The following is a 20,248-nucleotide window of genomic DNA, read 5'->3' on the forward strand; positions in this document are numbered from 1 at the left end:
ACAAGTGCCAAAGGTGATCTGAAGCACCTGCGAGTTTGAGAACCACCACAGTAGAAAAAAAGGAAATTCAGACAAATGAGAAGAACAAAATGAATTTAGAAATAAAGGGAAGATGCAATCCCAGTGAGCCACCCCTGTCATCAGAGGGGTGCATCAGGTGGCCCCATAAGAGCTTCACGGGGTATGTGCTTGTTAACCAGCCCGACCACTTTGCATGAGCCCAGACAGGTCCATGGAAGTGGCTGTGCAGACTCTGTATTGAGAGAAATTTTGAGGCTGTACCTCAAAAGGAAATCACACAGAGACAAGGCTGTGTGGGCCAGAAGGGGCAGGGGACAACCTGCCAATTTGTCCCTAAGGGCGAGAAACTGGAGTTAGAGAGCTAGACAAAGACCTTGGATAGAGCCCTATAGTGTTTTTTTAAGGAGCAGGTCTCACCGTGGTAACGCCTGGTCGTAAAATTCCAAAATCGCTTGTTTAGAAAAGGATATGGCAATTCTCTGAGCCCAGTTCCCCAGCCAGGGTCCCCAGCACGCTTCCACTAAGAAGCCACTAGCAATGGAAGGTCATCTGTCTCCAAGTTGTGCATTCTAGCTCTGGAGAAATGTGGACATCCTGGCCCTCCCTATGAGGGACTCAACAGGGGTGATCTGACATTAGGGCACTCTTTTTTTAAAATTTTACTTTTTTAAAAAAAATGTTTGGAGATGGAGTCTTACTCTGTTACCCAGGCTGGAGTGCAGTGGCACCATCTCGGTTCACTGCAACCTCCCCCTCCCTGGTTCAAGCAATTCTCCTGCCTCAGCCTCCTGAGTAGCTGGGATGACAGGCACGCATGGCATGCTCGGCTAACTTTTTGTATTTTAGTAGTGATGGGGTTTCCAGGCTGGCCTCCCACCCTGAGAGTAGGCAATCTGTCCATCTCGATCTCCCAAAGTGCTGGGATTACAGGCGTGAACCACTGCGCCCCTCCAGGACACTCTTAGGTACATATGCACACAGTAGTTCTCAAGAATATGTCTTTCTTTATGAGTTTTTCCTCTAGGGTGTTGGGCCTGCCTTCATTTCTCTATTCTATGAGTACTTTTGCTCATGGGACTGCACCGGGTGCTGAAGAGACATTGTTCAGGTGAGCAAATCAATTAGAGGCCTTCCTTCTGGAAATTTCATCTAATAGGAGTGTCAGATAGTAAACAACCAGAAAAATAAATATTAAATTTTCAGCGTGACAAGTATATTAAAGAAAAGGTCCAGAAGAAATCTCATCAAGTTCCTTTCCATGGAAAGAAAAAACCTGACTTGTTATTTTCTGTCTTGCATTGAGTCATTTGACCCATTGTTAGTTGATCCAATGTCATTTTAGCCAGCTCTTACCTCCACACTTTTTCTCCTCCGAAGGAAAGTTCTACTGCCGCAAAATGTACTACAAAAAGTACATGGAAATATACTATGCAATCTTACCTTTATGAAATTTACAATCTAGTATAGGAGATGAAATTGGAATACTTGTAAGGAAGCTGTGAGCCATTCCTGCAACACATGTTAAAGTGTGGAAGGGGGAGTTGAGAAGAAAGCATTCACAGCAACTCAGGGAAAGCATCAGTGGGAAGGTGGGATGTGAGCTGAGTCTTTTAGGATGAGCAAAATGTGAAAGGTAAGCAAAACAGAGCAGCCTCTGCTGTGTGTGGTGAGGGTGGGGTGGGGTGGGAGGGTGAAGGAGGGGAGAGAGGAGAGAGAGAGATTTCTATCTTAATAATAGCAGTGCTATAGTGGAAATGGCACCAAAAATTGCACCAAGCAAGATTTGTTTTTTTTTTTTTTTCAGGCCCTTCAACTAAGGGATTATTTTCTTCCTTGTATTTTATAATTTATAAATTTTCCTACTTTTATAATCAGGAAAATTAAATATGATATAAAACTTAAAGTTAAAAAATGCATCCAAAGGCACTGACTTATGCCAGACAGGCAACTTCATTCTCCATGCGTCCAACACAGAACTCACAAGAGTCTTGGCTGGGTGTCCTCTTTTCAGGAAAGAAGGTTCATTTTTAGAGAAACTTACATGCTGTGTAAGGATAGAAGTCTCCCTTTCTTCTGAATGCTTTCTTGAAAATGCTGTAACTACTGCATTTAGCTGTGGTGAACTTGGGTGTTCCAGAGGAATGGAAGATCCACAAAGGGTTCATCAAGCCCGGGCCAGGCTCAGCACAAAGATGTTTCTAGGCTCTGTAAAGGGTCTGTAACTGGACCAGGCTAATCTGAGCACATCTTCATACTTTCTGGCTGTTTCTGATTTATCCTCGACATTCTATACAGTATCCTTGTTTAATCTTTGCAGCACACAGGAGATAAATACTTGATTGCAAAAGAACACAGAGGCTCAGAAAGATGAAAGCAGATGGTGGGTATCACGGGGCTACCTTGATCCAGGCCTATCTCTGCCCTCCACTGCACCAACCCTACACCGTGGGGTGCTCATCCCGGTCTTGCTCTCTGAGCTCCTTTTCAATAGCAGGTGGATTTATTTTAAAGCAGAACAACAATCTCTCTCTAAGAACATCTTGGAGTGTGAGGGTCGAGATGGCTGATGCTGTTTGTGTGTCTATTGGTGTAAAAGAGGCTGAGATTGTGTCAGTTTTATCTTTGTTAATGCCAAGATGTTTGTCTCTTGGTTACATTTTCATCCATGGCTAAATATTTCACAGGGGTTTTAAAGTTATAATAATTGATATCTTTTCAAATGTGATTTCTCCTGTTTTCGACTGAATCTCTGCCTTCTTGTAAGTCCATTTTGGGGGTGAAAAGCCTCCTTCGTTTCTCCTCTGGCTATTGGGCACTCTCATCTTCCTTCCTGATGACCGGGCATGCATGAGAAGCAAAGAATGCTGAACGTGAACCCGAGCTGTGTCCGCTGCTAGATTCTGACCCAAAGGGGGATGCCTATGCACCAGAGGGCGAGGATACCTGAAGGTGTTTTCACAGGGGCTTTGGGGACTGCTTAGAAAGAGCTAAGCTGGAAAAGAGCACAAACTAGAGCCTCTATCAGGCTGTTTAGGAGGAAAAGTGATGGAAGTAGCTGTTGTTTAACTCACCCCAATAACCTCACCTTTATTGTGCATTGACACGGTGCTCACAAATGGTGGGTGGTGACCCCAACCAGAGCCATGGGCCAGGCAGCATACTGCTTGGTGGGAGAATGAAGCAGGGGGCTTTGCAGGAGACTTTACCTTCTCCAACTTTGATACCATTTGTAGAGGAAACTCCAAGAACCATGAAAACTAGACAGATACAGAGCTTTGGGTAGCATGTGCTGCTGGGCACAGCAAATATAAATGGTCTCAAAAAAAAGCAGAATGGACAACAAATGCCATCCCTTAAAGAGACATCTTTGCTGTAGCCTCTCCATTTGCCCTTGGATTAATGCATGAGAGTTTCCTCTCCCTGGTACTTGAGGCAGTGAGGCAAGCAGGACATTACCACTGGGGAGTGGAGGAGAATCAGATAAACTCAGCCAGGCCAAAGAGTGGGTGACTGAACTTCTCTGGAAGGATAGAACTCAGTCCTGGGGTTGAGGGCAGCAGTTAAGGGTCCATTTGGCTTAAGGCAGAGAAAGGTATGTTAGTCTGTGAGGGCAGCCATACCAAAGTCCCTCAGACTTGGTAGCCTAAACAGTAGAAATTAATTTCTTGAAGTTCTGGAGGCTCAAGTCAAGATTAAGCAGTCAGCAGCTGGTTTCTCTGGAGGCCACTTCTTGGCTCACAGACTCCATCTTCCAGCTCTGTCCTCACATGGTCTCTCCTCTGTACACGACCACCCTCTCCCCTGATGTCTTTCCCTCCTTACAAGGACATGGGTCATATTGGATTAAGACCATCAGTGTGACGTCATTTTACCTTAATTACTTCTATAAAAGCCCCACCATTCAATATCATCACAGGGCTTCAACACACAATTCAGTTCATATGAAAATGGACTGTCAATGAAAAAATGCCAGGCATTCAGAATAGAACTAGATAACAAAAGTGCTAGCAGAGCTTAGAAGTGAGAGGGAGGGACCCGGCATGGTGGCTCACACCTGTAATCTTAGCATTTTGGAAGGCTGAGGAGGGCAGATCACCTGAATTCAGGAGTTCAAGACCAGCCTGGCCAACATGGTAAAACCCTATATCTACTAAAAATACAAAAATTATCCAGGTGTGGTGGCACACACCTGTAATCCCAGCTACTTGGGAGGCTGAGGCAGGAGAATTGCTTGAATCTGGGAGGTGGAGGTTGCAGTGAGCCGAGATTGTGCCATTGCACTCCAGCCTGGGTGACAAGAGCAAATTTCCATTGAAAAAAAAAAAAGAAGAAGTAAGAAGGAAAGAGGAGAGGGCTCCTGGTCCCCACATGGCCACTGCACCTTGGTTTCTCCTCTAGGGCTATCCTGTGTGCTGGCATGTGCACCTTGTATACCACCAGCCACAGCAGCCATATTGCAAACACTCTGATTTTAGTCAACTGTGCCATGCTTTCCTAGAAATAGTTTAATCAGATAGCAAAATATATATATAGAACAACCAAAAATAAATATTAAAACTCAAACTGAAGTGAAAATAAAGGAAAATAATAAAGGTAAGGCTGTGGAGAAAATGATCATAGTACAAAAGCATTCACACAGGCGGCCTTTTCATAGTTACCAACCGTTTCCTCCAATATTCTGTCTAAGCCTCCCATGACCAAAGCGATAGGACCACATAACCAGTTGTAAGTCTTGCATCGTTTATGGGAGCAACTGGGAGCTCCGCCGAGGGCTCACCATGTTTGTCCTCGCCTCCCCAGCACTTCTCACAGCCCCTGACATGGTAATAGATGGTGGTCAATAGACAGACACGGAAGAACATGAAAGATGCAGAAGTGTGATGGTTAACTTCATGTGTCCACTTGACTGGGCCACTAGGTGCCCACATATTTGGTGAAACATTATTCTGGATAGAATAATAGGCCACGCCTGGCCTATTCTGGGTGTTTGTGAGGGTGTTTTGAGTGAGATTGACATGTAAATTGGTGGACTGTGTAAAGCAGATGCCATCCTTGATGCGGGTGTGCCTCGTCCTTTCAGTCAAAGGTCTGAATACAACAAAAGGCTGTTGCTCCCCTGAGTAAGGAAGGATTCTCTTCATGAACTAGGACATTAGCTTTGTCTATGGCTGCAGACTTTAATGGAAACATTGGTTCTTCAGGGGTCTCAAGCCCACCAACCTTCAAACTGGAACTCCAGTACGGGCTCTTCTGGGTCTCCAGCTTGCCCATTCACCTTCAGATCTTGGCACTTGCCAGCCTCCTAATCACGTGAGCCAAATCCTTACAATCATTTACTCTCTAGATAGACAGGTAGATAGATCCATCCTACTGGTTCTGTTTCTCTAAAGAAACCTGACATACAGTAAGTTAATTTGTTTCTTAGCACTCAGATGTGAGGGACATTCATCTCGCACATCTAAAATATGGTACAATGATGTAGTGGAATGTATGTGACTGTTATTGTCATAATGGATTAGAGGGTATTAGTAAACAAGTGTCTCACTATTCAGTGTGCATATGAATCACCTAGGGCTCTTGTAAAATGAGGACCGTAGGTCCAGGGTTGGCCTGGTAGCCCCCAGGTGTCCAACTCCTTAGCCCACAGCTAAAGAGGGAGCTCTTAGAGTCTTTCTCAACACCAACTATGGACAAATTACTTGTGGATTTTCTCAGAGCTTATTGTGGGGGATCACAGGCCCTGGGGCTCTGCTGCACCAGTCTCCATCCCTAACAGACGGTCTTTGTGATTTAAGGAGGCAGCCAATGTGACTGCCTCTAGCTTCCCTGTGACCCCCGTTCTGGGGGAGAAAAAGAGTGTGTCTAGACTAGCCCAGATATTCTGAGTGTAGTTCTTCATTCTTTTGCAAATCACACCAATAGCAGCCCTTGGAACACTGCTCTCTGGTTTTTGCAACTATAGATTTGAGGCTTCTCAGGAGCCACCTTGGGCCAGCATGCTCTAGCCTCTTCTAGTGTTGGGCTGCAATCTCTAAATCTTTCTTTTTTTTTCTATCAATCCAATTCAATCTGCTTTCTATCTCCCAAGATATCTTAAAATATCTGGTCCACTGCCGGCTCCCTTCCTTATGTTTAAGCAAAGTTCCATATTTTCTGCCAATTCAATGGGTAATTGGGGAAAAAGAAGTACTTACAATGTTCAGTCCACTTTCTTGATCCAGAAATCTGGGCCGTTTTCAAAGGCTCTACATGTGGTTCTTAAATATTATGCTGAATCAACAAAGAGTGTGTTGCCAAACTGAAAATCTCGTGCAGTTGGCTGCCTCTCATCATAGCTCAGAACAAGGGCACACAATAAAATGATGTGACATATACAGTGCTTTAAAATCTTCTTTACTGAAGTATAACGCATTTAAAAAACTGTACAAAGCCAGCAGGGCTCAGCTCAATGAATTCCACGAGCTGAATTCACCCATGTAACCAGCGCCCAGTTTAAGAAGTTCAACATTAGCAGCAGGTCAGAGGGCCTGCCTGGGCTTGGGCTCCTCCCTCCCCACTCCCAGAGATGACCTCTCCCCCTACTTCAATCCCACAGATTGAAGAATTTATGGCAATGGAATCATATAGTATGTGCTCTTTTGTGTCTGGCTTCGTCTACTCAACATTACATTTGCAAGATGCTTCCATGTTTCATGTATAAATTTGTTCATTTTTATTTCTGTCGAGTATTTAATGTACAGAAGAACCACAATTAATTCATTCTAGCCTTTTTTATACAGCATTATTGAGATATAACTTATGTGCCATATGATTCATCCATTTAAAGTTTTTGTGTGGACGTATGTTTTCATTTCTCTTAGGTATGTATCTAGAAATAGAATTACTGGGACATATGGTAACTCTGTGATAAAATTTTTGAGGAGCTGCCAAACTGTTTCCAAAGTGGCAGAACCATTTTATACTCCTATCAGCAGTGTATAAGAGTTCTGATTTCTTGTATCCTTACCGACACTTGCTATGGTCAGTCTTTTTAACTGTAGCCATTTGATGGGGTGTGACATAGTCTTTCCTTGTGGATTTGATTTGTGTTTCCTTAATGACTAATGACGAGCATCTTTCCATAGGATGATTGGCAATTTGTACATCCTTTTTGGATAAATGTCTATTAAAATACTTTGTTCATTTTAAAATTGTGTTATTTGCTTTTTGAAAATATTGAGTTGTAAGTGCTGTTTACATATTCTGGATGCAAGTCATTTAGCCATTATATAATTTTCATATAAATTATGTAATCCTGTGGATTGTTTTCTTGCTTTATTAAATTATTATTTGTAGTACAATAGTTTTAAACTTTGATGTAGTCTAATTTATCTATTTTCTTTTTTGTCATTGATGCATTTGGTGCTACATCTTAGAAACTGTTATCTAACAGAGAGTCACCAAGATTTAGTTCTATGCTTTCTTCTAAGGGTTTTATAGTTTTAGCTCTTACATTCATAATTTAGTTTGAGTTAATCTTCTTTGTTTGGTGTGAGGTAAGAGTGCACATTTATTCCTTTGCATGTAGATATACAGTCTTCTCAGAACTGTTAATTGAAGGGACTATTTTTTCCCCATTGAATGGTCTTGGTACCATTGTTGAAAATCAACTGACCCTAGATATATGAGTTTTTTGATTCTCAATTGCATTCCATTGATTATATGGCTATCCTCATGGCAATACCACACTGTCTTGATTATTGTTTCTTTGTAAGTCATCAGTGAAAAGATGAGTCTTGTTGGTCATCACCTTCCCTGGTTCTCTCTGTTAAAGGCTGTTAAATGTATGGCCACTCTGCCATTTTGCATGCATCCTGCAACTACTAGCCTATTCTTCATTAATCTTCACCAAGATCTCCATTCTTTTCAACAATAACTTTAGGAATGGGTTTCTCCCACCATGTTCCAAATCAAGTCAGCTCTGTTAGGCAGAGCTGCAGAACTCTTCACACTTACGGCCCATTCTTCCCCTGAGGAAGAACCCTGCACGATGGTATCAGCATTGTGAGTGAGGGTTCTCCTTTCCCACAATGACACCTTTCTCTACAATGGACACTGGGAAGGGGCAGTCCTGGTTTTCTTGGCTTACCCTTTCAGATGTGAAATCTTTTCCTTATAAGCAAGCTTAGAAAGAAGACATGAAGGCCCAGCACTCCTGCCTGCCTCATCTAGCATAGAGCAACTTCCCCAGGAGAGGGGACTGGGTCAGGGGAGACAGGTCTTCTCTGTCCCACCTGTCTGGAATAGAGCTTTTGCAACACAGGCCCAGGAGAAGAGTGAGAAATGCTACTGCCTGCTCCTCCTAGGGTGGAACCATAGCTCCAGACTGGGAGCTGGAAGAGAGGGAACTCTCCATCTCTGGCTGCACACATACCTGGGAGATTTTTATCTATTTATATATATACATATACACACATATAATATATATAATATATATTAATATATATATTATATATAAAATCTAAATATATAAATATATAATATATATTATATATAAATATATATATTATATTAAATATATATATATAATAATATATAATATATATATATATTATAGATAAAAATCTCCCATGGATGTGTGCAGCCAGAGATTAATATACATATTAATGTATATATTTTATATATATATATATATATATATATATATACAAGTTAATTGTTACTTTGCTGGGAAGAAGGCCTGTGGGCTCTTTACCCTGTCATTACATGAGGTTCTGTTTCCTGTGTGTTCTGTTCTAGATGGACATTTGGGTTGCTTTCAGCTTGTCCACATTATAAAATAATGCTTCTGTGAATAACCTTGAAGATGTCATATCATGAACAGATGTGCACCTTTTTGTTGGGTGTACCTAGTATATACTTATGAGTGACTTGTTTGTTGATAGGGCTGCATATATTCAGCTTTAATTATTGATATTAACAAAATGTTTTTTAAAGTAACTGTACCAATTACACTCCTAATGTAGGTCAACTTATCCATCTTTTCATAGATAGTTTCAGTAAATTAAAAAGTTTGAAAAGTTTAAATATTTGGTTGTGAATCGAAATGAAAAATAGTGAATCAGAAAAAGCAAATTCAGAAATGATATCTTTTTCTACTTTTTAGCATAACCTAGATTTAAAGTAAAAAAAGCGACTACTTATAGTTTCTACATTCAATACCTATGAACCATATATCCAAGATGAAGAGAGTCTAGCCAAATACTTCCCTCCCCTCTCAAAATTCAGTTGACCCTTTAAAGGAGTTATTTATTAAACCCTCTCCAGCTGTTTGTCTTGATGTCAGCATTCTGCCACTCAGGTGTCTGTGATAAAGAACTGCCCCCTCTGCCCTGTGTGTTTATGTTGGTAGTCCCTTGGAGCTCAGGCTTTTCCCCCAGGTCCTCACTCTTTACTTGCTTTCATATTATTTCTATTTCCAGATTCTAAAATTTTGGCTTTTTCTTGAGCATCTGCACAGTTTTTCCCTTTAGATATGATGGCCATCATTTCCCCTGCTTCAATCTTTCGTGCCTCAGAGACATATCTCAACATTCTGCTTGTTCCTGCCCTGCTGTAATCTATAATCTTTAGTGGATACTGTTGTTGACTCTCTAGCTTGTATTTTACTTTTCATCTGATGCAAGGTAAGTTAGAAAATTGAGCTCTGATCACATTGTAGGAATGATATTTGGCAGGTGATTGTTGAATTAATAAATTGCAAAGGCCACCCCCCTAGGAATTCATGTTTGTTGGAGGAGATATGGCAGGTAAGTAAGCTGAGGTCAAATCATGAATTTCAAGCCAGTGACTTTTAGGTTTTCTTTTCTAAGAAAAGTGGAAGCTATTGCACAAATTTCATAGACTCTATAATGATCAGATTTGCAGATGTATATCATCATAGATGTATCAGGTTGTGCTTGGATGTGTAGGATATGTGATATCTTGGAGCATTGGGGTACAATCTGAATTTGGAGAAAAATCAAAGCAAGCCTGAATTCTTAACTTTGTTCTCAAATGAATAAAAATTAAAATTAAAAAAGGAGTAATTGCTGGGCACGGTGGCTCACGCCTGTAATCCTAACACTTTGGGAGGCTGAGGCAGAAGAATTGCTTGAACTCAGAAGGCAGAGGTTGCAGTGAGCCGAGATCGCACCACCATACTCCAGCCTGGGCAACAAGAGTGAAACTTCATCTCAAAAATAAATAAATAAAGAGTAATTGAGCCCTCTACCCAATGAAGAAAGAGCACAGTTGGTAATTCTCTTTGGCTTCTCTTGAAAGAAAAGGTGAGTAACACAGTCATTTCTTCATAATCTCTTTAAAGGGCTGCTTGGAAGTACATTTCAAGTAGCACGGTAGTGATGAAACAACCCTGTGTATTACAATCTGCTTTTACTCACTACAACCTAGTCCCTCAGTCCAGTTCCACAATGCCAGCCACTTCAGCTTTCCCATTTGCAAGCAAGATTCAGGAGCTCCCACTGCAATGGAGTCAAGTAAAAGAAAAAGTTTTCAAAGTTAAAAAAGAAGCATTTTATATAATCAGAAACTGAAGATGCTTTAAAATTTTAATGGTAGATAGGAATAATACTAATATCTTAAGAAAAATTAGGACAGGTCAGGTGTGGTGGCTCATACCTGTAATCCCAGCAATTTGGGAGGCCAAGGCAGTGGATCATCTAAAGTCAAGAGTTCGATATCACCCTGGCCAACATGGGAGGCAGAGGTTGTAGTGAGCTGAAGTCATGCCACTGCACTCCAGCCTGGGTGACAAGAGTGAAACTCAGCTAAAATAAATAAATAAATAAAAAATAAGTAGGGTTAATTCACTAACTATTTATGTTTCAGGTGCTATTCTAAGGACTTTACAAACAACCTCTCTAATTCCACAATAGTCCCAATAAGTAGTTGTTATTATTCCCATCTTGTAGATGAGAAAGCTGAGGTCTGAGGATCATTACACAGTGGCTGTGGCAGGTGAGATCTGGCCATGTTGAGCTTGAAACAGGGTTGTGATACTGAACCTGCCTTCCTTGCAGTTCAGTGGATGGAATCCTTTACTTAGGGCGGAAAGAAACAATTGTCATCTTTAGGTGTCAGTCTGTAGAAATTAATATGTCTTCACCTTCCTCTTCTCATCTGTAAATGGGGACTGGGGAACATCTTCAGCTTATTTCCCAAATTCTCTTTAAGGGCCACCTGAGAGATGATAAGCAGCAGAATGAAAATAGCAAACATAGCATCTGGGAGCTCTCTTCTAGCTGATTCATAGACATTCCCTGACACTTGAGATCTGCTGTTAACTTGAGTGAACGGATATCTTCAGGAAATATTTAGCCCTTCCCATTAATGAAAGAATAGGGAGAGCTCTGGAGTGCACCCAAAGGCAGAACATTGGGACTAGAAGGTTTTGTCTGCCCAGGGAAGCAAAATAAGTTATCATTTATGATACTTTAAATATTTCTTTTAAGTCAACATACATGTAATGTTTTTGCAAAATCAAGTTTTTCTTCAGTGTTGTCTGGTATTTATTGTTCTCTCTCTCTCTCTCTCTCTCTCTCTCTCTCTCTCTGAGATGGTGTTTCACTCTGTCACCAGGCTGGAATGCAGTGGCATGATCTCGGCTCACTGCAACCTCTGCCTCCTGGATTTAAGCGATTCTCCTGCCTCAGCCTCCTGAGTAGCTTGGCTACAGGTGTGCGCCACCATGCCTGGCTAATTTTTGTATTTTTAGTAGAGATGGAGTTTCACCATGTTGGCCAGGATGGTCTCAATCTCTTGACCTCGTGATCCACCCGCCTCAGCCTCAAAGTGCTGAGATTACAGGCATGAGCCATTGCACCCGGCCGTATTTGCCATTTCTGATCTAGAACATAAACAATTTCCATAAACCAGTCTACCTCATGTATATTACTGAGGCCTCACACACTGCACATTGTGCATCCATTGCTTCCCTATTTGCTATGAAACATTTTAATGGGGTCTTTGCAAAACATAACAAGAGGCTTTGGTATTTTTAACTTGTCTTAACATTAGGAAATACAAAGAGAGAAGATGACTGAAGTGAGCTACCTTGGGGCTTTAGAGGGAAGGCCAGCACTATTGTCAACCCATTTGGCTCTGCCAAGCCACGACGAAGTCATGGCCATGGCCCAACCTGGCTGAGAGGAAGTCCCTATGTGTCTCTGTTCTGAGCTGCAGCACAGGCTGCTCATGTTTATTTCCTCTGTCATTCTGGGAGGTGTGTCAGCTTGCACACCTTCAGCTCCCTCATGCTGACACCATGTTGGAAAGGCCATTTTACTTCTCAGAGATTCAAATAACCCACTGCTAATCAAATGCTTGATTTGTTTCTCAGGTATATAGGACAGGCACCGATCAGAAGCTCCATGGCAGTGTGACCTGCTTTTACCTTTCAGGCCCTGCCTCTCTCTGCCGACTGTCTTCATTGGGATCACAACAGAACTTCTTACCATTCTCTTTAACAGTGCAGTGTAGCTTATCACATCTTTGCCTGACTAACTTCAGTTCATCCTGCAGGACTTAGCTCAGGTGTGGCCTGCCCTGGGAAGCTCCTTTGAGACCCTCACTGCTCTCTTAGGGCAATATGCTAATTTTCTCTATGACAATTGTATATTAAAGCCATGCGCCCATCTTTGCTACTAAACTTGGAGCTTGTTTTGAAGAAGGAAATTCCCTAATGATCTTAATGGTACTCTCGGCTAGCCTGGAGCCTGGTTTCCTGTAAACATTAGTGCTTGTAATATTATTGACTAATAAATAAATGAGAGATTGTGAAGATGGGGCATTATCTTTCTAATGGTCATCACTTATTTGGTGTAAATGTTTACATTCATTTAATGTCAAGATATAGTAGCAAGTGCAAAGGTATAATGTCAACTGTGTGAAACGGTATCGATAGACGTTTATGCTGAAACCATGTACTATTTTATGCTAATAAAAGGAACTCAAATATGTCCTGCATTTCTCTAAGTGCTTTGCAAATATCAACTCATGTAACCTTCATACAACCCTATGTGGTATATGCTATTATTAGCCTCAATTTTCAGATGAGGAAACAGATATAGAGTTAAGTACCTATTTCAGGGCCAAAGAGCTACAAAGAAGTCAGAACTTGAGTTCAGACTGTCTTTGCTCTGCCCAGGCAGTTGGGGCATTCTTAGGGTGTCCTTCTTCCTTACCTCTTTGAGCTGATTCACACCCGCTTTGGAGCAATTGCCTGGTTCGATTGAAACTGTTCATTTTCGTTTTGGGTTCATCTGGTAGACTGTGAGTTCTTTAAGAAAGGTCATATTTCCCCACACCTTTCAGAGTTCCTGGCACATAACTGGTGCTGATGTTTGTTTGCTGTTGTTTAATGAGTAGATGATGAAAGGTTCACTGAGTTGTGGAATCACCACATACATCTGGAAGAAGCTGAGAGAAAATGTTACGAGTTGCAAATGCCAACATCAAGGTTCCAATTGGTGCCTCCCAGTCTCGCCACCAAGATCTCCGGTGTTCAGTGAGAAAAGAAAAGAAGTTCAGCAGAAAGTGACCCTCTTATGTTAAATGTTTAAGAAATATAAAATAACGGTAGTAATGGTCCTCTTTCACATCAGCTAAATCAATTATGTTCTTGGTCCACCCACCTGCGGACTTTCATGTCTTGATTTCCTAACTACAAATTGATTCTGAGTAACATTCTCACTCAAACCTCCGATAAAATAATTGTATGCAATATAAAGATGCCTTGAATTTTCCCTTAAGATTATAATTTCAAAGTCATTCTAGAATTGAGAGGAAAGAGAAGAGAAAGAGGGAGAAGAGAACCAAATAGCTGTTTCAGTAAACAGAAGAACATTTTCTGGCTTTGGATAGAATACAACAAAGGAATAATCCTGCAATGGATGAATACAACAGGCACAGAAGTTACAGTCTAAAGACTTTGTCTATAGGTGAAGAGTGAGGAACGTGGGAGGCGGCACCAGTGATCCAGTTGGCTTTTCTAAAGCCCACTTGCGAAGAGATTGGATTCCAAAACCTGAAAGGTGCTAGAGTCTCCTAAAGCTTGGCTCTGCCTCAGACTTGTATTTCCATGTGAACTCGGAATTCAGGGAATTTAAATCCATATGGACTTTAGGAGGCTTTGTGCTGGGGTGAAATATGGGCTGCCATTTTGGAGTCTTTTTGCAGATATATTAATTTATCCTGAACTGCAGATGCATACACATGCAAGAGGCCTAACCTGTCCATCTCATCCAGCTAGGGACCAAAAGGTACTGGAGTTCACATAATTCAGTCTCCCATCCCAATACGTTCCAAACCACCCAAGGCTGAATGTAATCAAAAGCCAGTTGGCAGTGAAAGGTAGGACTAAATCCCCTGTCCTGGAACCTTTTCTGTGTTCTTTCAGAATATCACGGCTGTGCTGCAGTCACCTCATTTAACTCTTAAGTGGTAAGCAAGTGTCCACAAAACATGCCCAATCTGGGTCCACACCCTTCCCCAACACTTCCTTCCAGCGTAACTGTATTCCCGTCTCTCCAAATCTGCTGTCTTTACTTCTTCTTGGTCCTTCCTAAAATTTACTCTTTACCTGATACAAGCAGGAAAATATAGAAAAATGATATTTTCCAAAATATGTATCTGTCTAATGAAAAACATGTTTGTAAGCTCAGTTTGGTAAATATTTGTGGAGTCCCAACTATGTGTCTGACGCTAAAAGAATGATAAGGCACGGTCACTGCATGAATCCTAAAGACATTAAGCCAAACATACAGAAACAACTGCAATGTACATAAGAACTCTAAAGGTTCCAATGGGAGAGAACTCATACATTTGGGCCTCTGTCCCCCAAGGCATGGTCCATATATGTTCTGCATTGGAGTCATCTATGTGTTATTAAAACGGACATTTGAAAGTCTACTTCAGACCTGTGGAATCAGAATATCTCCAGGCAGGACTTGGAAATCTTCATTTTAATCAACACTCACAAAACCAAATGTTTTGTTCTCTGAATGACTCAAGAGAGTCAGAGAGCTGCTTGGAGGCAGTAGAATTAAAGATGGTTACAATTTCAAAAATAAGAAATGCAAGAAAGGCATCTAGTGCAGAAGGAACAGTAAGGCAAAGGCACTGAAAAACATAAAAGCCTTGGGAAGCATCCTGGGAAGGAACGCACTTTGGTTGGCACATACTATACATGAAGACCAACCAGGCAAGGTGAGCTGGAATGTGACCTTGGGCCTTCTGCCTACCTGAGGCTATTATTCATTTGAATACTGCTAAAGGGCAGACTGCATGTCTGTTAAGTTTAGTTAAGTTTCTAATCTTATAAGGATATTTATTTTCTTTTTTACTTAAATTGGCTTCTTAGCGTGATATTAGGGTATAGTGAAAACAGCTTGAGTTTTTTGTTTCTGATTTTGTTTTCCTTAAACCAGCATGGATTTAAATTCTGGCCCCATCACATATTAGCTCTATGATCTCACGCTAAGTCACCAATCACCTCAGAGTCTCAGCTTGTGCACTAACAACATGGACATAACAACAACCAGCTGTCCTTACGGATTAGCGGAAATGCACAGTAGCGGCCTGGCACATTACAGAGGCTCAATAAAGGGAAGCTATCATTGCAGAATCATTGAACTTTTAGGACATTGGGAAATGAGCTTGCTTTTTCCTGACCTCTCCTTGGATCCTGCAAATCGTCTTATGATTTTAACCTTCAGATTCACCCGTCTACCTGGCATATTAAACATCTCACTGCATTGCAACTTCTGAAGCTCTTTTAAAGGCATGTCAGCCAGGGACAGCATTGAGTCCTTGTGTTAGGATGGCCTGGTGCCAAGGCAAATGTTTTGCCTTGGCTAAGGGCTTGACAAGTTGCATTCAATGAATGTTCTATGTTTTAAAGAAAATGAAAACCCAGGAGCTTTTTTGGGAACAGGGGGGCTGGTTTCTCAGCTGGTGGATAATAACTACACAGGTGCGCTGCCTCCCAGTGACGCGGGGTGAACATTTGACCCACAGAGCCTGGTGAAGCCATCCCTGGGAAAGCCTGAAGCAAGTGCTGCTCTGAGTGTGTGCAGCTCTGTTTGACTTGGCTGCAGTCCCCACAAACCTGGCAGGGGGCATAGCCCAGAGGAAAACAGTCTTGATACTGACTCTGGTCACTGCCATGCTCTGGGACACCTGTGGGTTTCACAACACACCTTCCCTTGCCCTCAGTGTCCCAGCCAGTTACTTTGTATTTCCAGAAAAGAAAGATCCCATTGCTCACTTGCCCCAATGCTCAGTATCTGCTCGGGGTCGACGCCTAAAGGCACTCACCTGTGTACACCTCTGAGCACAGGCACTGGGCCAGCTGCACCATCAGAAGTCTTTGTTGATTCTAGGTCTCTCTCCTCTTTCCAAGCATCAATAAGTATACAAGTTCTATTGCAATGGGGAAGAAACTAATGTTCAGTAAGCACCTGCCCCCGGCCAGGTGCTTTCACAAGCAGTACTTTGTTTAATCTTCTAAGCAACTGTATAAGAAATATATTAACTTCTCTCTAGAAGTTAATATATTTATTTGATAAAGATAGTGGAGTTTCAAAGTCTTAAGTAACTCGAAGACAAGACATCACAGGAGCAAAGATTTGGACTCGGCATTCTGACCCTAAGTTCATGATCTTTGCCTTCACTATGCTGCCTCAATATGCCCTAGAAAGAGCAATGGGTCAGGGGAGGAGCAGTGTGGATTTCAGCCCAAGCTCTGATATTGACTGGCTGGGAACGAATCACTCCATCTGTTTCAACGTCTCTGACTCTATTTATAAATGGAGGGTATGAACAAGCTGCCTCTAAGGCTCTTTCAATTTTAATGTATATTTGGGGCTTGCTTACCAACCCTCAGGACAAAATATAGGTGTTGGGTATCCTTTGCTTCTGTTAGTCCCTGCCAAAAGACTCCATTTGTGTCCTGAGAGACCAGCGAAGCAATGTCTAGATGGTGTTGCACTGTGGGCTCCATGGTCAGGGAGGACTTTAAGATATAGCAGGCTCTTTTCGGTCACAGCACAACCTCTAATAAAGGTTGTTTTCACAACAGGGAGAAACAGAAACACTCATATGCCTCCAAGGACAAGAACAAGGGCAGATGCTTGCATGGACTTCAGCATGGGCCAGGCCTTCCTTGTTGTGGGCTTTTTGTGTCTATTGCCCCTCTTTGCCTTCATAAGCACATCAGGAGAGAAAGGAGTTAGTTTTCCCATTTTGCACATATGTGGAGAACTGAGGCACAGGCAGCTCCCACAAATGGCTCATAAAGGAGGAGCCAGGCTTTGTACCCTGTTAGTTGCTCTCACCATGACATTATATGTGGTATTTTGACAGAGGCAGACATGTGGAAACTGCCCGTTAAGAAACTTGCTCTATATTCTGAAAAAGGAATAAAATGAATGGTGATCGTGCAGCCGGGACTTGGTGGCCACCTCACCCGTGTCATTTCATTTAATTCTCACAGCAACACTTCATTTAGTTGGCATCTTGGTTACACTGTGGCTAAGAAGTTGGAAAAGATCTGTTGTGTGGGGAGCAGTGGTTTTACTTCTGCGGACTTTCTGACCACACACCCTGTGGTCTTCCAGCCACCAGGCTGCTTGTACGGGACAGTATCCGTGGGTCACCTTCTCCTTCTGTCCCCTGACAACCTTCCCTGTTTGTTTATGGGATTAGAAGGTAGAAACGGATTGATCTGTATCACAGTCTTCGGGACTCATTCTTATTTGGGGAGGAACTTCAATTACAGAATGGAAATAAAGAATGTTAGAAAGAATCCTACAGATCATAACATTGATAACTATGGATTTGCTTATTTCTCTGTATACCACTGTCTCCATTAATCCACATGGATTCAAGTGTAGGAAACGTCTTCCATTTCTGCCCTGCAGACCCTAGTGTCCGGCACTGCACAAAGCCAATGGTCCTGTCTCCCTTCCTCCTGCTCCATGAGCAGGTGCTGTGGCTCCCCAGGGTGCAGGTAAGAGGCTGCACAGGAGCCCGCACTCCACTGCCCGCTGGGAGCTGAGCGACTGTATTCTTACATCTGAGACTCATCAGAACAGAGCTGATTACCTTTGCCCAAAAGACCACTGGGAAAACTTCAGAGGTGAAGGATCAGTATAATCGGCTGTTTTAAAATGTATTAAGGTACCAAAAAATGTGGATTAAGTCTGTTTCTGACCACACACTCAGACAGCATTTTGGCATGGATTTTATTTATGGAATCATCGTCTTACTAATAAAACCAGATTGACTTAGTACAATCATCACGTGTATTTTCAAGGTAACCACTTCAAAGGGACAGAAAGACAAGGAAAGCAGTTTGGAGGGAGGAAGAAAGATGAAGAGGAAGAAAGAGAGAATATTGCAAAATAGGAACTCACTTCATGGTATTCCCAACTTTCCTCCCAGGTGCAGAAGAAGTGGCACACGTCTGGTGTTTAAACCTCTTTTTAGACATGGTTTTTAACTTTGTAGCCTCATTACATGCAATCACATGTGTCTCTAACCTCTACTTACTTACCAAAATGCATGAGAATCTGTTCAAAGAAGTACAATTTAATCCCATGTGAAGATCAGGCAATTGCCAAATTGTTTCAATGTGGTAGAGAACAACAACCAGATCTTCTGGGCTGTCTGGACCCCCTTAAAATTATATACCAAGTTTAATCCGAAATCATTCATCTTCTTAAATCATCAGGAAATTTTTTTGAAAATGAAATATGCCCAGCATTAGGGTTGAAACGAAGCCCTTGCATTGTTTGTTGATTTAAGGAAGCACAGAATGCTTTTGACAGTTCTATGAACACAGGTGCACAGGGAACCCGGCAGCTCCCATGCACCGTTTGGCTCCATCCCAGGTCCTATGTCAGCAAGGGCAGTGGCCTGCCCAACACGTAAGGAAGCTTCTGATTTTCGTGAAATATGGATGTTGAGATGAGTTTGGGGTAGGCGTCTCCTAGAATGCCAAGGCCTGTAACGAAAGGTCAGCTTACTTACAAATGTATATATGGAAACCCAAGAGAGCAGAAAAGAGAAAGTTTAATGGTGTGTGTGTGGGTGTGTGTGGGTATGTATGTTTACCCAGGAGTAGAAGCAAGGTAGAAACAGTGTATATGAAGGCTGGGTTAAGGCTCTGTACCTAAAGAGTCACTGAGTTGGACGGAATGTTATAGACCCTAATTCAGAGGCTTCTAGATGCCAGCCCAGGAATTAATAACAAACAGATTGCTTAGCAACAGCTGACTGGCTTCTTGAAAAGTCATATTCCTAGGTCCCATTTCAGACGTGAGAAATTAGAATCTCTAAGGAGCTATTTGAGAATCAGTGGGTTCTGCAGAGCTCCCCAAGTTCTTTTAATGAATGACATGGTTTAGATATTCTTTATTTAAATCTCTTATCTTATAAATGAAAAAAAGCGAGACACTGAGACATTGCCAAAAATCTCTCAAGGCCACCATCTGGTGAGCAGCGAGCCCTGTTATGGTCCAAGCCTCCCCATTCCTGTTGCAGCTTTCAGAAAGGCTGGAGAGGACACACGTGTGACGTTTGCTTGACTCAGGTTTCACTTTGAAGCTCTTTTTTTTTTTTTTTTTTTAAGGAATCTCTTCTCTTTTGGCAGGCTGCCTTTGCTTCCCCCACAAATAATTCTGTCTTTCAAACAACGTTAATCTTTTCTAAAGCTTAGAAAATCCAACCTAATCACAGTGTAGTTTCCCTCTTATAAGTTCTGTGGAAAGTTTAAGCCATTTTCTTCTTGCTGGGCTGTGAAAAAAGGAAGTTGTATCACACCTCCCAGTCATTGTGAAATAGCCAATGGAGTAGTTTTGTGGGCACTAATCCATTCCGTTTATTTCAGTTGTGTAAAAATGTAAAAAATGTTTATTATGACCTAGGACAGGGGTTGGCAAACTTGTTCTGGAAAGGGCAGGTGGTAAATATCTTATTGGCCATGTGGTCTCTGTCACAACTACTCAGTCCTGTCATTGACATGCGGCCAGGGACAGAAAGCCTGTAAACAAGTGAGTCTGATAATGTTGCAATAAAACTTTATTGACAAAACAGCTGATCTTTTGAGAGGATGCAGTCCAATTCACAACAGGGTCCCTGACTCTCCTTTTGCTGTTATCTACACATGACCTGAGGACACTCAGAA

This window comes from Cebus imitator, unplaced genomic scaffold (genome assembly GCF_001604975.1).
Source record: "Cebus imitator isolate Cc_AM_T3 unplaced genomic scaffold, Cebus_imitator-1.0 Scaffold139, whole genome shotgun sequence".
NCBI lineage: Eukaryota > Metazoa > Chordata > Mammalia > Primates > Cebidae > Cebus > Cebus imitator.